This window comes from Lepeophtheirus salmonis, chromosome 7 (genome assembly GCF_016086655.4).
Source record: "Lepeophtheirus salmonis chromosome 7, UVic_Lsal_1.4, whole genome shotgun sequence".
NCBI lineage: Eukaryota > Metazoa > Arthropoda > Copepoda > Siphonostomatoida > Caligidae > Lepeophtheirus > Lepeophtheirus salmonis.
Window position 1 is genome coordinate 30,943,529 of NC_052137.2, and position 12,150 is coordinate 30,955,678.

Genomic DNA, 12,150 nt, shown 5'->3' on the forward strand with positions numbered 1-12,150 from the left:
GTTGAAGGCTGGGAAGGAGCTCAGACACTCTCCAGGAGCAGGCAAACCCCCTCTTTATCTATCAACCGCCTGAAGTTGCCCTTCAAGAAAAAACCGAATTCTTCAATTGCTGACAAGGCCAGGAAGATGAACAAGTCTCCATCAGCAGTGTCCAGGGCACTCAAAAAGGCAGAAGGAAGCCGGGAACCTGTGGACTCATTGTGATCTTTTCTGAAAAGACTAACTTTACTGTTAATCCTGTCTTCAACAGGCAAAGTGATCGAGTAGTGACAATTGGGAATGTAGCAAAAGAGCCCCGATATATATCTCCAACACCAAACACCCTGGTTCAGTAACGATATTAGGCTTGGGTGCATCCAAAGGGATTGCCATGAATCCTGTGTTGTTCCTTTAGGATACAGGTTGAAGTTTGATGCGTATGTCAAAATTCTGGACACCAAAGTTATCTCATGGATTAAATCCATCGTTTGCAATGTATGGTTAAGGGGAAATAAATTACTAGTACTTATGTACTAGGTGGAAACTTGAAACTTAAACACTTGGAAGGAAAAAAAATAATTGTTTGTTATTCTTTAATTATACATTTAACAAAATCTTCATTTTTTTTTTTTTCTGATACATAACCAATGTAAAATTGCATCCACCATTGGCCTCACAGATGGCGACATACCTCCTCTTGCGAAAAGAGTTGCAAGTATTGCAAAATAAGTTCGGGTTCGTGGAAGCCAATTCCTCGTCAACCTTTACATTTACTTAAAAATTATATTTATATAGATTTTGTGGGTTTTTTAAATATTTTTCTCCCATTATTAAAAATTGTCAGAAATTTGATTCATGATCTATAAACTTGACTAATATTTTTACCCTATTACAATTTCATTGTTCAAGTATTCTTCTTATTATAAAAATATAGTTTCTACGAGTGAAATTTAGTATTTAGTATCAAGAGGGAAAAAAATAATATTCTAGCTATTTCAACTATTATAATCAATACCTACAGGGGGAGGACTCAAAAATTAGAAAATTTTAAAAGACAATTTAACTTTGTGGCAAACTTTTGAAGCAAAACTTGGTAAATCATTAATTTTCTACACTTTTTTTTCAATATATCCCCTCCATTCTGAATAATGGGTTCAATACGTTGACAAACAGAAGCACAGCTTGCCTTGAAGAAATACGAGGACAAGTTGTTCCACTCCTCCATGATCACGGCCTTCAGGGTATCGAAATTTAAGTGAGAAGTCTTTTTCGTCTTACCCTCCAAGATACACTAAACAACGGAGTCCAGGGGTTTCACATCGAGTGAGGACGAAGGCCTGAGGTCTGCCGGCCAGAAGGCAGCCATGTTCTCTCTGCAAAAGTTATGCACCTTCTTGGACGTGTGTGCCGGTGTGCCGTCTTGGGTAAACAGATAGTTTCCCAAGGGAAAGTACTCTTCAACCATTGTAAGACATGGTACCTGAGGACCTTGTAGTACACGTCCATGTTGACTTTCTCCTTGGCATTGAAGAAGTAGGGAGGCATCCTGGTGCTGTCAGATGCCACGATACCAAAGACTATGACCTGAGAGGGAGGTTTTTTGGTTCTGAAGGTTCCTTGGGCCTGAGCTCTTGATTCAGCCAAGAAGCTATCATTTCTCCTGTTCAAAATAGCGTCCACAGTGAAGATCTTCTTGTCGGTGATCGACTTGTGCTCGGAGGTAATCTCACAACCTTTGTCGTTTCACTTGTTGCTCGAACATTTTTGATCGCACAAAAACAAAACAAACATCAAATTATACCTTTTTGTCAGCTCTCTTGAATGGTTCCAAGTGAAAAATTGGCAGACTTTCAGGACTGTGGCTAGAAGGCTAGGATTCCGATTTCTGAGTTATCACCCTTTTATGGAATAGTTACTCTCACTCTAACGTGGATTCCCTGAAAGCCACCATTGTGAAGGAGTGGAACAATTTGTCCGATAAGTTCATCATCAACTCTGCAAAGCTTTCTTCCGCCGTGCAGAGGCTTTGATTGCTACTGAGGGCGGCTATATTGAGTGAACATGTTCCCAAAGGTCGTGTCTCGAAGTTTTGTTTAAAAAAATTTCAAAATTATTTATCAAAAAATAAAATTATTGACATTTTTCTAAAAGCAATCATTCAGTCCAAGTTTTGCTTCTCAGACCTGTGTAAGGAGCTGTAGAAATAAAAAGGGAAAAGGAAACAAACTGGAGCGTAGGAAATTTGATCAGCTACAATCAACAATCAATGCAGTAGAAAAGGAAGTTCACTCTTCAGGAATTTCATAATAATGATAACAGCTTAAGAAAAGGAAATTAACTCTTCATTTTGCCAGCTCAAAAAAAAATAACAAGTTAAAATATACACCCCATTTTTATGAATATTTATATGTATTGGCAGGGATGTGAGTCATGGAATTTTGCAAGAGAAGAAATTCGGTGTCTCTCTCCAGTCCACTTCACAAAATCATATAAATATTTCAAAAAGGGTTTTATGAAAAAAAATTTGGATGTAAAAACATCTTTTAATTACTGAAGAAAAAATAATATTTAGTTTCCGTCCAAAAACACCCTATTACCCGTAAATTATCTTTTGACCCAGTAATTCTTATTTTTTAATCTATTTTCAATAGTATTTAGAAGAAAGAATGTTAAATTTTTAGGCTGACCTGCTAATTCGATCTTCGTTTGTATTTTAACGGAAAAAATATGTTTGTAAAGTTTTTGTCCTTAAAAGGGGGCGTTTTGAAGTCTAATACCATTTGAAAATTCATTTTTTTTATAACCACATTCTTTATTTGGAAAGGCATTCGGAAGTTTGAATTTTAAAGTTATGTTGTTGAATTTCAAAAGCTTCATCAAAATTGATTTCTTCAAGTAATACGCGAGAATAAAACCCTTACTTGTCATTTTGAAGAAAAAATAAATTGTCGCCCAACAAAAATTCCTGAATACTCAAACCATCAGAACCAGGCGTGTTGATCTGAGTTTTTCTGATCGGCGATCAATTGTGATACTATGTCAATGATCACAGTATCGCAATCGGCCCTGATCTTTACATTGCAACATAAATAGCAAAACAATTGTAATGCCATCAATACGTACAAAATTACATCTGATGTAATTGTGCTCTGGTTCTGGAGACCAGTCTTTGTCTTGAGACTGCTCTCGATACTATTTTTTATGATTTTGGTATCGTCTCGGTCTCGACACATCAAAGTCCTGGTCTTGGTATTGATTATAATACACTCAGTCTTGGTCTTGAACAAAAATACAGATCTTGGTCTTGATTTCGTCTCGAACTTTATAACCTCGGCCATGACTTGTTTTTGATCCTTATATGTCATGGGAACTGATTTTGGTCGAAATTTAGAAATATAATTTTTGTCACTGCAAATAATGAAGAGTAATTTCTTCACCAAAGGTACTAAAAAGATGGAAACGGCCAAGCAGGAAGTGAAAAGATACCTAGCTGATTACTCTGAAGGTCTGTAAATGATCTTAGCCTAACAGATGTATTTCAAAGATACAATGTCGTGCTTCCAAGTAGTGCTAGCGGCGAGAGTTTGTTCTCCAAGGCCAAACAGATCCTGAGGAAGGCTAGACAGAACCTGAGTGACAAAAACTTTGAGAAGCAGCTCCTGTTAATGTCAAATAAAGAGCTAGAAGAGAAATAATTCATGTAGATATTTTATTATTTGCCTTTATTCTAGTTTTTTTCTATATATATTCTATTTTATAATTATAATAAAATGTTGTGAATAAATACATTTGAAAAAAGTTGTATAAATCGATAATTTAAGTTAAAAAGGTACATGTATAGGTTTATTTATAGGTTTAAAGAAGTGGTATATTTGAATATGATTACAATTAAATTGATCGGATTGCTGATCGCAAATGGCTCAGATCGTTATATCACCATATTGAAGTGAATTTCTGATTGCAATTTTTTCCTGATTGCTGTCAAGCCTGATCAGAACCTCTGTAGTATATTAACAATACCCACAAATATTTGATACTAAAAAAAAAGTACTTAAAATTAAGGAACTTTATCTTGATTTGAAAAAAATAAATCCTTGAGATTCCTTAGTTATTTCCCAGTCAACTTTACAATTAATTCAAACATAATTTTACAAGTTATTGCTCTTCTCAAACTAAAGGATATATTCCATCGAGAGATTTTGAGATTTTTATATTATCATATCTAACCAAAAAAAAAGCTCAGAAATGAATTTAATGATTTCTTAGACAATGTAATGAGAGCATCAATAAATAAAATTTCAAAGATCAATGATGGTGATCGTCATACGAAGTTGAAATTATAATCAAATGGCAACTTTTCTTTGTTATTACTATCCTTCTCTTTGACTTTGAAGGATGAATAAAAATCAGTAGGAACAAATCAGTCATTCTGGATAATGCTTGAAGTGTTATATTTTATAAAAATGTTATTATTGAGAGATTTACTTCTAATGGTAAATAGGGATTTTTGTTAAATTAAAAGTAATGACTAAATAAGTCAAAAATCATTGTATGTACTATAGAATGGAGTGTCTGACTGCATATCTATGCACATTTTACATTTTCAGTTACAATTAATCTGGATGCAATATAACACATAAAATGTGATTAAATCTACATTAATCCAAAAATATACATTACAAATATTAAAAATACTCGTTATGTTATTTACATTGAATTTGATACCCTTCCACAATATTTAAATTATTTTTCTACGACATTTATTTTTTATATCTTCTCTTACTTCATAAAGTGTTTCCCTTAATATCTGTTGTCCAACTATGTGTACATTTATTTTTGGTACTCCACTTAATAGTCATTTCTATTACTTTAGCCACTTAAAACAAAATTTAGGACTGGGCTCTGATACTTATTTAATTCGATTTGGAGTTAAGTACAGTGGTTTTGATGGATTCAGTATCCAAAGTATTTCTTTGGGTACACTTGTTTTTCTTCAAAATTAAACATAATGATTAACTTATTATGTATCACTTGAGAAAAGGAACATTAATGAAATGTTTAAAATTCAACAACATCATTTTAAAATTAAAACGATTGAAGTTCAGCAACATAACTTTATAATTAAAATTTATAAATCCCATGCCAAATAGAGAATATTGCTAAAATAAAGTAATTCTTAAATGGTTATAGAGGTCAAAAAACGGGATTTGAAGACTGAAACTTTAGAAACATAACTTTTTGATTAAAATACAACAGAAAATCGAATTAACAGGTCACCCTAAAAATTAGTGTACACCCTAGTGCACACACTAAAATAAAAATTTGGAAGAAGTTGAACTTTTTGTGAACTTAAAACTATACTTAATAAGCTTAAAATGTTATATAACTTTGTTGAAGTATAAAAAGGCTTAATTAATCACGATATTTGCAAGTTTTTCTTCTTACTTTGAAAATAGATTAAAAAAATAATCATTCAGAGGGAAAAAGTAATTTTCAGGATTTTTGGGCTGAATTTGTTTTTTTTCTATAGTGATGTTTATGTATCAAAAAAGTGGACTAAAATATAATTTTCTCATTTTTATAAATTAAAACCCCCTCCCATTCTCCCTATTTAAAGATGGACTTTTAAAATATTAGTCCAAATTCTAACCCAGATTATTAAGTATAAACTAAAGTTTTTATTTATGACCTTATTATTTATTTATATATGTGTTTTCAGTATATTATATAAACCAAATAAAGAAATTTAAAAAAATTAACTCCGGATTGAAGATTTGTGCTTTCTTATAAAAGACAGAGAATAATCTTAAGGATTAATTGCGGATTAATCATTGTAAACCTTATTGGACTCAGAGTAGAATTAAGGATCAACATAGGAATAGATAAGGCTTGTTTATTTCGTACTACCCTCCCCTTCATCATAGCTGCTTGGAGCTGATCAGATGAAACGTCATGAGAGCTAAGCTGTTCTCCTATAAAACATTCTTCAAATTTTCAAGGTTACCATTTTGATTTTTCCCCCGAAATACTTACATTTGCTATCACTCTGTACTGGGAAACATACAAATCCACTTCGGTGAGGTCATATTTTACACAAATTTTATATAACTTTTCCCTATACCTCAATTTCGAATTTCAAAAACAGTTGATCAAACCCCCCTCAAAAAGACCCACCCTAATATGTATGTATGTATTAAAAAGGTACATAATAGCTTTGTGGAGAGAGGATGAATGATTCTCTACTTTTTTAATCGTGGGTGTAGTTTTTTTTTTAATAAATGAGAAGATGAATTTATACTTAGTTGATCATGCTTAGGTACACTAAATGTACGTATAATGTAAAGTGAGGTTAAATAAGTATAACTAAATCCTTGGATACACAAGTTGGATTTCACAATATTCAAAGGAGATATATAACTCAAATTAGTATTTTTGTCAGATATATTAAAGGCACTAAATATCTATTTCAATACAAAATAAGGTCAAGATCTAACTAAAGGTATAAAAATGTTCAACATTGCAAACTTTTGACTAATACCATACAGCATAAATAAATGTTCATTCTGATGGAAATGATTTAAGCGGATGTGTTTGGACCATTATAGAATAAACATGGTTTTGTTTTTTGGTATTTAACTTTTTAGGTTTTATGGATTTTTGAAAAATTAATTGTAGACACATTTACAAGGTAATGAGGTCTTAAAAGGTGCATCTACATAAACTTGTGTTCATTTTTAAAAATATTCAATAAATAAGACTTTTTTTCACAAAAAAAAAAGTTTTTGTTTTTGTAAATATTGAAAAAATATAAATTTTAATCCATATTGATTAATGCTTAAAGATTGTGTACAAAAATCATTTTTACTTTAAAATACTCAAAAGAAAGCAGAATTAGAGTAATTCATAATAAGACAAAAAAGTTAGATAAATATACAATTTTGCAAAAGTTTTGCATTAGACTTTTCCTAAAATGATTATATCTTGTAAAAAAGGATAAATAAAATATTATAGTATTGGGTATAGCGCGCACTTTTTTTGTTCTTAATATAAGATTTAAACTTTTTCTTAAAGCCTTTTCAAAGTGAAAAAGTATATATTTAACACATTTTTTTTATTTTTAGTGGAATGAATAGTAGTTTTTATACGAGTAGTGCATATATTATAGTTATTCAAGACGGTAAAGATATGAGGTGATTATGGGATTTTATAGTATTATCTAAAAGTATGCGCTATAGGAACACATTTTTAGACAATGTCCCTACAATATTTCGGAATATTTTAAGAACCAATTTGATATACATATCTTTATTAGTGATGTATCAAATGTTATAAATTTGCCTAGGATAATGTGATAAGAGCTGTAGGAATTAGCAATTTACGTAGACAAAATAAAGAAGTAGGATTTTCTTTTAGTGTTTGGACGGCTGCAGATATTTTCAAAGTGGATGGGAAAAATAGATAATTAGGATGAGTGAAAAACTTTTTTTATAAATATAAACATTCGTTTCAGTTATGTATTCAAATTTGTCCAAAAGTTAAGGTCAAATTTTCGTTTGTATAATTTTGTGTGACTTTCATATTCTATCTCTGCATCTTAAAATTAGATGACCTCCTAATCTTAATCATTCTTATAACTTCCTACAAAGTTATACAAAAATAGATCCCTAAATTTTTTGTAATCCTATTTTTTTTTTTTTTTCGAATAACGTTTTCATGATCTTTTACTTAGATCCTTCAAAAATTAACAAAGGGTGCCTAAAACTTGCAGTGGCATCACTAAATTTAAAAGAAAGCGTGATTATTATTGAATCAAGTAAAGAAAACTTAAAACCAATTTGTGATATCTTTAAATTCTATATTTAGCTATATTTTTCTATTCTATATTTAGCTATATTTATTATTCTATATATGATCCTTCATTCAATAAAATAATATGAGAATTGTCTTCATAAAATATGAAGAATATCATTTGAAAGATAAAAGCTACCCATTAATAATCACCTTCTCTCAGAAAAGTGCTCTGACGTTCATGCCAGTCGTATCCTAATATTTTCATAGATCGACATTTGGGGGATTCCATTTCAAGTTTATAAACTTTTTGGCAATTTTTGACATGACCATCATCGATTTTGATAACTTTTGGTAAGGGAGTTTATCCCAACCAAAAAACCGCTATATCTTAAATTTTAGACTTATGCAAGTACGATTGACCGGTTTGGAGTCCCTCTTAGTTTACCCCTTTTCAAAAGATACTTTAACTTCAGCGGGATATAACTCCGCTCAGATTCAACCAATTACAAAACTTTTATTACTAATAGTTTATTTCTTTTTTTTAAATATGGTCCTTTCCACTTTTCGTATCTGTATCCGAAAATATCGTTTCTTTTAGGGAAAACTACAGTCTTTTTACGGCTCTTCTGAATTATATAGAAAATGGAAATGAGTCTTCGTTTCTGCTTTATATATCAGAGATCCATCACCAAAATGGTTGAAACAATGCATAAAACTATTGAGCTTTCATTAACATGGATAATATTAGAAAAAAGATTATTATAATAAGAGGCCACAAAATGGTTTGACTTTTTTTTTAATGATATTTTGTTAATGATGTTGTGTAAAACAACACTTAGGAGGTAATAGAGGTTTGTACAATATTGCAGGATAATAATGTAGCTGATTACCTAATTAGTTTTTTGGTGTGCTGGAAGTAAATAATACTTTGACTTGATTAGTCTTACACTCAAAATATGCCTCTTAGTATATACATTATGTATATATTCCAAAAATCTTTGTTACATATTTTTTTATTTTAATGTCACAAAATTTAGATTGACAAGATAAGGGATTTTAGCTAGCATTGCGAATCTTAAGCCTTTTTGGTATTTATATAAGAGCAAACATAGAAAATGAACATGATAACCCGGACTATTTAATGAATGCTTGATAGGAAAGCAGCTTAGCTTCAATCACTATTTATTATATTAGATTCGAGCCGCTATGAGAGTAACAAACTAAACACAAACTCCATTCTGTATCAAGCAAGGACATATGCAAGAACTACTTCGATGTTCAAAACAAAATTCTATCAATGGATTGGTTTTCAATTTGCTGAAGGGATCTGTATGGGTCCATCTGAAATTTTTGGAGTGGTGAAAAGATCAGGTCATCATTGGAGAGGAAAATGAGCACAGCATGGAGCTTTATCATTGAGAATCTCCTACCTTTACAAGGGTCAAATGAACCACTTAATTATAATCAATTATAAAACTGAACAGTAGGAGGATATCCCTTAGTAGTCAGGGATTACTTCTGCCGGCCAATATATATCAGACCGGAGCCCCGTGTTGAATGACTTCTTTCTATCACATAGAAGACGGCAGATATTCTTTGGACAAGATTTCAAAAGTAATTATCTCGGTCCCCCGATCCCAGGATTCATTGCATTAGAAGTCGTTCCTAACAAAATGATATGGCAAGCTTCGACTGTTAATATTGGTTGTGAAGAGAAGGAACCTTCATCGATCACAAGGGGAAGGTTTGAACGGCTTGGTATTAGCAATGGCATGGAACATGTAGATCCAAACGTCATTTTGAAGAGCCCATTCTCTGAAAAACGTCAAAAACGGGTGAGGTATAGACTGGGGACATCCTGTATTTTAAAAAACAAGTCCCAGGAAGATCCTTAGGATGGTGGATGAAGAAGTCTGTAGAAATTTTCATGTGAGATTGAGTCCCCGGGATTGGCTCATTGTAACATCCTCACGATATAAGGATAGGTGGAAGACTGAGTGGTTCATCTCCAAAATACAATGTATAATATATACAGTAAAGTACAAGAAACAAGAATTACGTCTCTATTGCAATAATAATCCTCGATTCCTTCTCCATCGATGGGAAATATTAATACACAATGTTTTAAAATGTTTATTAATAATTATTTGTCAGAACTAGTTCAAGATTCTCTCTTTATGATAGGATTTATTTATCAAATCTCTGGATATTTTGGGTTTTCTTTTTATGTTTTTTATCCTTGTGTCGTTGACCTAATAGTAATGACACAGGGAGTTGTCGTTTCTTCTTCTTTAAATCAGACCTTGATAATAATTTTTCCATTGTTGTATAAATGTATTGCTTAAAATGAATAAATATATTTAACCATTAAACTTTGTTGTTGATCCCCCCTTTATACTCCAAGTTTCAACAAGGACTTATACTCCACAACAAATCTTGAGTGTTAATGGAGATACATAGGTTTGTAATTTCGGTTCGGAAAATAAGCAGAAAACCGACAATTAACATGGTAACTTTGACAGTTTGAAGAATGTTTGAGAGAAAAGCCGCTTAGACATCATGACTATTTATCAAATTAGCAGTTATGTGTGGAAGGAAATAAATACAAACCCGACTCCGTATCAAGCAATGACATAGGCATGAATTACTCCCATGTCGATCCTCCATTGTACTCCATGTTTCAACAAGGACTTAACCTCATATCTCTATTAAAAAAAACCTTTTTTGTTAATGGTAATTTGCTCTTGAAGAGAGAGCATCTAAGTAATAAGTACTCATTAGTGCATGAAGGATAATGAGTCACACTAATGATTTGTTGAGAGTTACTGGGCGGTACATTGAAATCTGAACAATAACTAATTCAATAATTAAGGAAGATTATGTGATTGAAATGAGTTCATATTTATAAACATTAAAGCATAAATAATTAGTTACAAAACTGAGCTCTCAAGCCTACGTACAAATCCAGAAAATGGCACTTGAACGTGATAGACAAATTTCATTTCCGCACTCCAAGGGATTGGGGGTCTCAAGAACCATCGTTTACGTCGTCAGCAAGTCCAAAATGTTGGAGAGAAAGAAGGACTTTGTAAAAAAGGCCAAATTCGATCTGGAGGAGTTAAAAAAACAACCCAGGCGAATCCTTTCAAGTACATGAGGGCCCAAATAAAATATCTCGGGGTTTCACAACAGACTGTTCAGAGAGCTATCTAAAAAGTGGGTAGAAAGATCCTTGTGAGGGTGGGGAGGCCACTTTGAACACCACCTATGAAAAATCTATCTCTTCCGTTGCAAGACTCTTTTCAATGAGTCTTTTGATATCTTTTGAAAAAAAAATTACATTTTTTGTCCCCCTTCTACCCTGAAGATCCATCGACTCCACCTTTTTCGGTGTATGTCGAGGAGCAGGCCAACCATTATGACCAGGACTGGAACGCCATGACAGAGGACTACATCCGCAGAGGGTGCCAGGAGTTTCTCCGCCGCCTTCTGGAAGCCCTTATTACTGTTATGGGCGGCTACATAAATATATTTATGTATAGTATTAATTTTGTTGAATTTTATTGTTAATTAATAAATTATATTTTGTTGAAGGTTAAAATTCTAAGTTTTCCGATTTTGATGGACCACTCGGTATAGGTGTAAGTCTTTGTTGGAGTCGGAGTAAAATTGGAGATCAAAATTGTAGTAATTTCTTCCTATATCCCTGCTGGAATACAAATGGGGATTTCTTTATCATTACTACCCTTCACAGCTGTTTGTAACTTTTTAATAAACATTAATGACACCAAAACAACTCTCCTACAAAACATTCTTCAAATTGTGAGGGTGGCCACCATTATTTTTGGTTTCTTTTTTTAATATACCAGGAGTCATATTATTTACAACAATATCCATATAAGTTAGTATTACTGCATGGATTCCTAAGATAAAATTATAAGTATCAATCTTTCTCATTGTTTTTGGAATAAAGATTGGAGGATATAAGATTCGATGAATGCCTCTTCACTAATTTATCATTTTCTAAATCTTAAGAATGCATTCACATAAAAATCCAACTCATTTAACAATACTAAATAAATGAAGTCATGTTAAGACTGGATTACTTTGAATCGAGACTTGCTTTATATCATATTTTAATTCAGTTCTAATTTTGAAAGGAGACGAACGTTCATTATTTTGTCAATAAAGATTAAAATACAGCAATAGCCATTATTATAAAGAAATTAATTATATGATGTACATTATTCTAGCCTATTTAAAAAATTCATAAAGTTTTTTTGTAAAGCTAACCTATAGAGCAAATAAAGAGAATAACATAAAAAAATGTTGATCTTTCCTTACTGAAAATCTAAAAAAAGGATGCGTGCTATACGTGGA

General features: G+C 31.9%; 1 protein-coding gene across 2 annotated transcripts in view; it reads right to left on the reverse strand.

Moving 5' to 3' along the window:
- The window catches only part of LOC121122237 (BTB/POZ domain-containing protein 3), a 529,811-nt gene that overhangs the window by 503,225 nt on the left and 14,436 nt on the right, over nt 1-12,150 (reverse strand). The window lies entirely within an intron of this gene.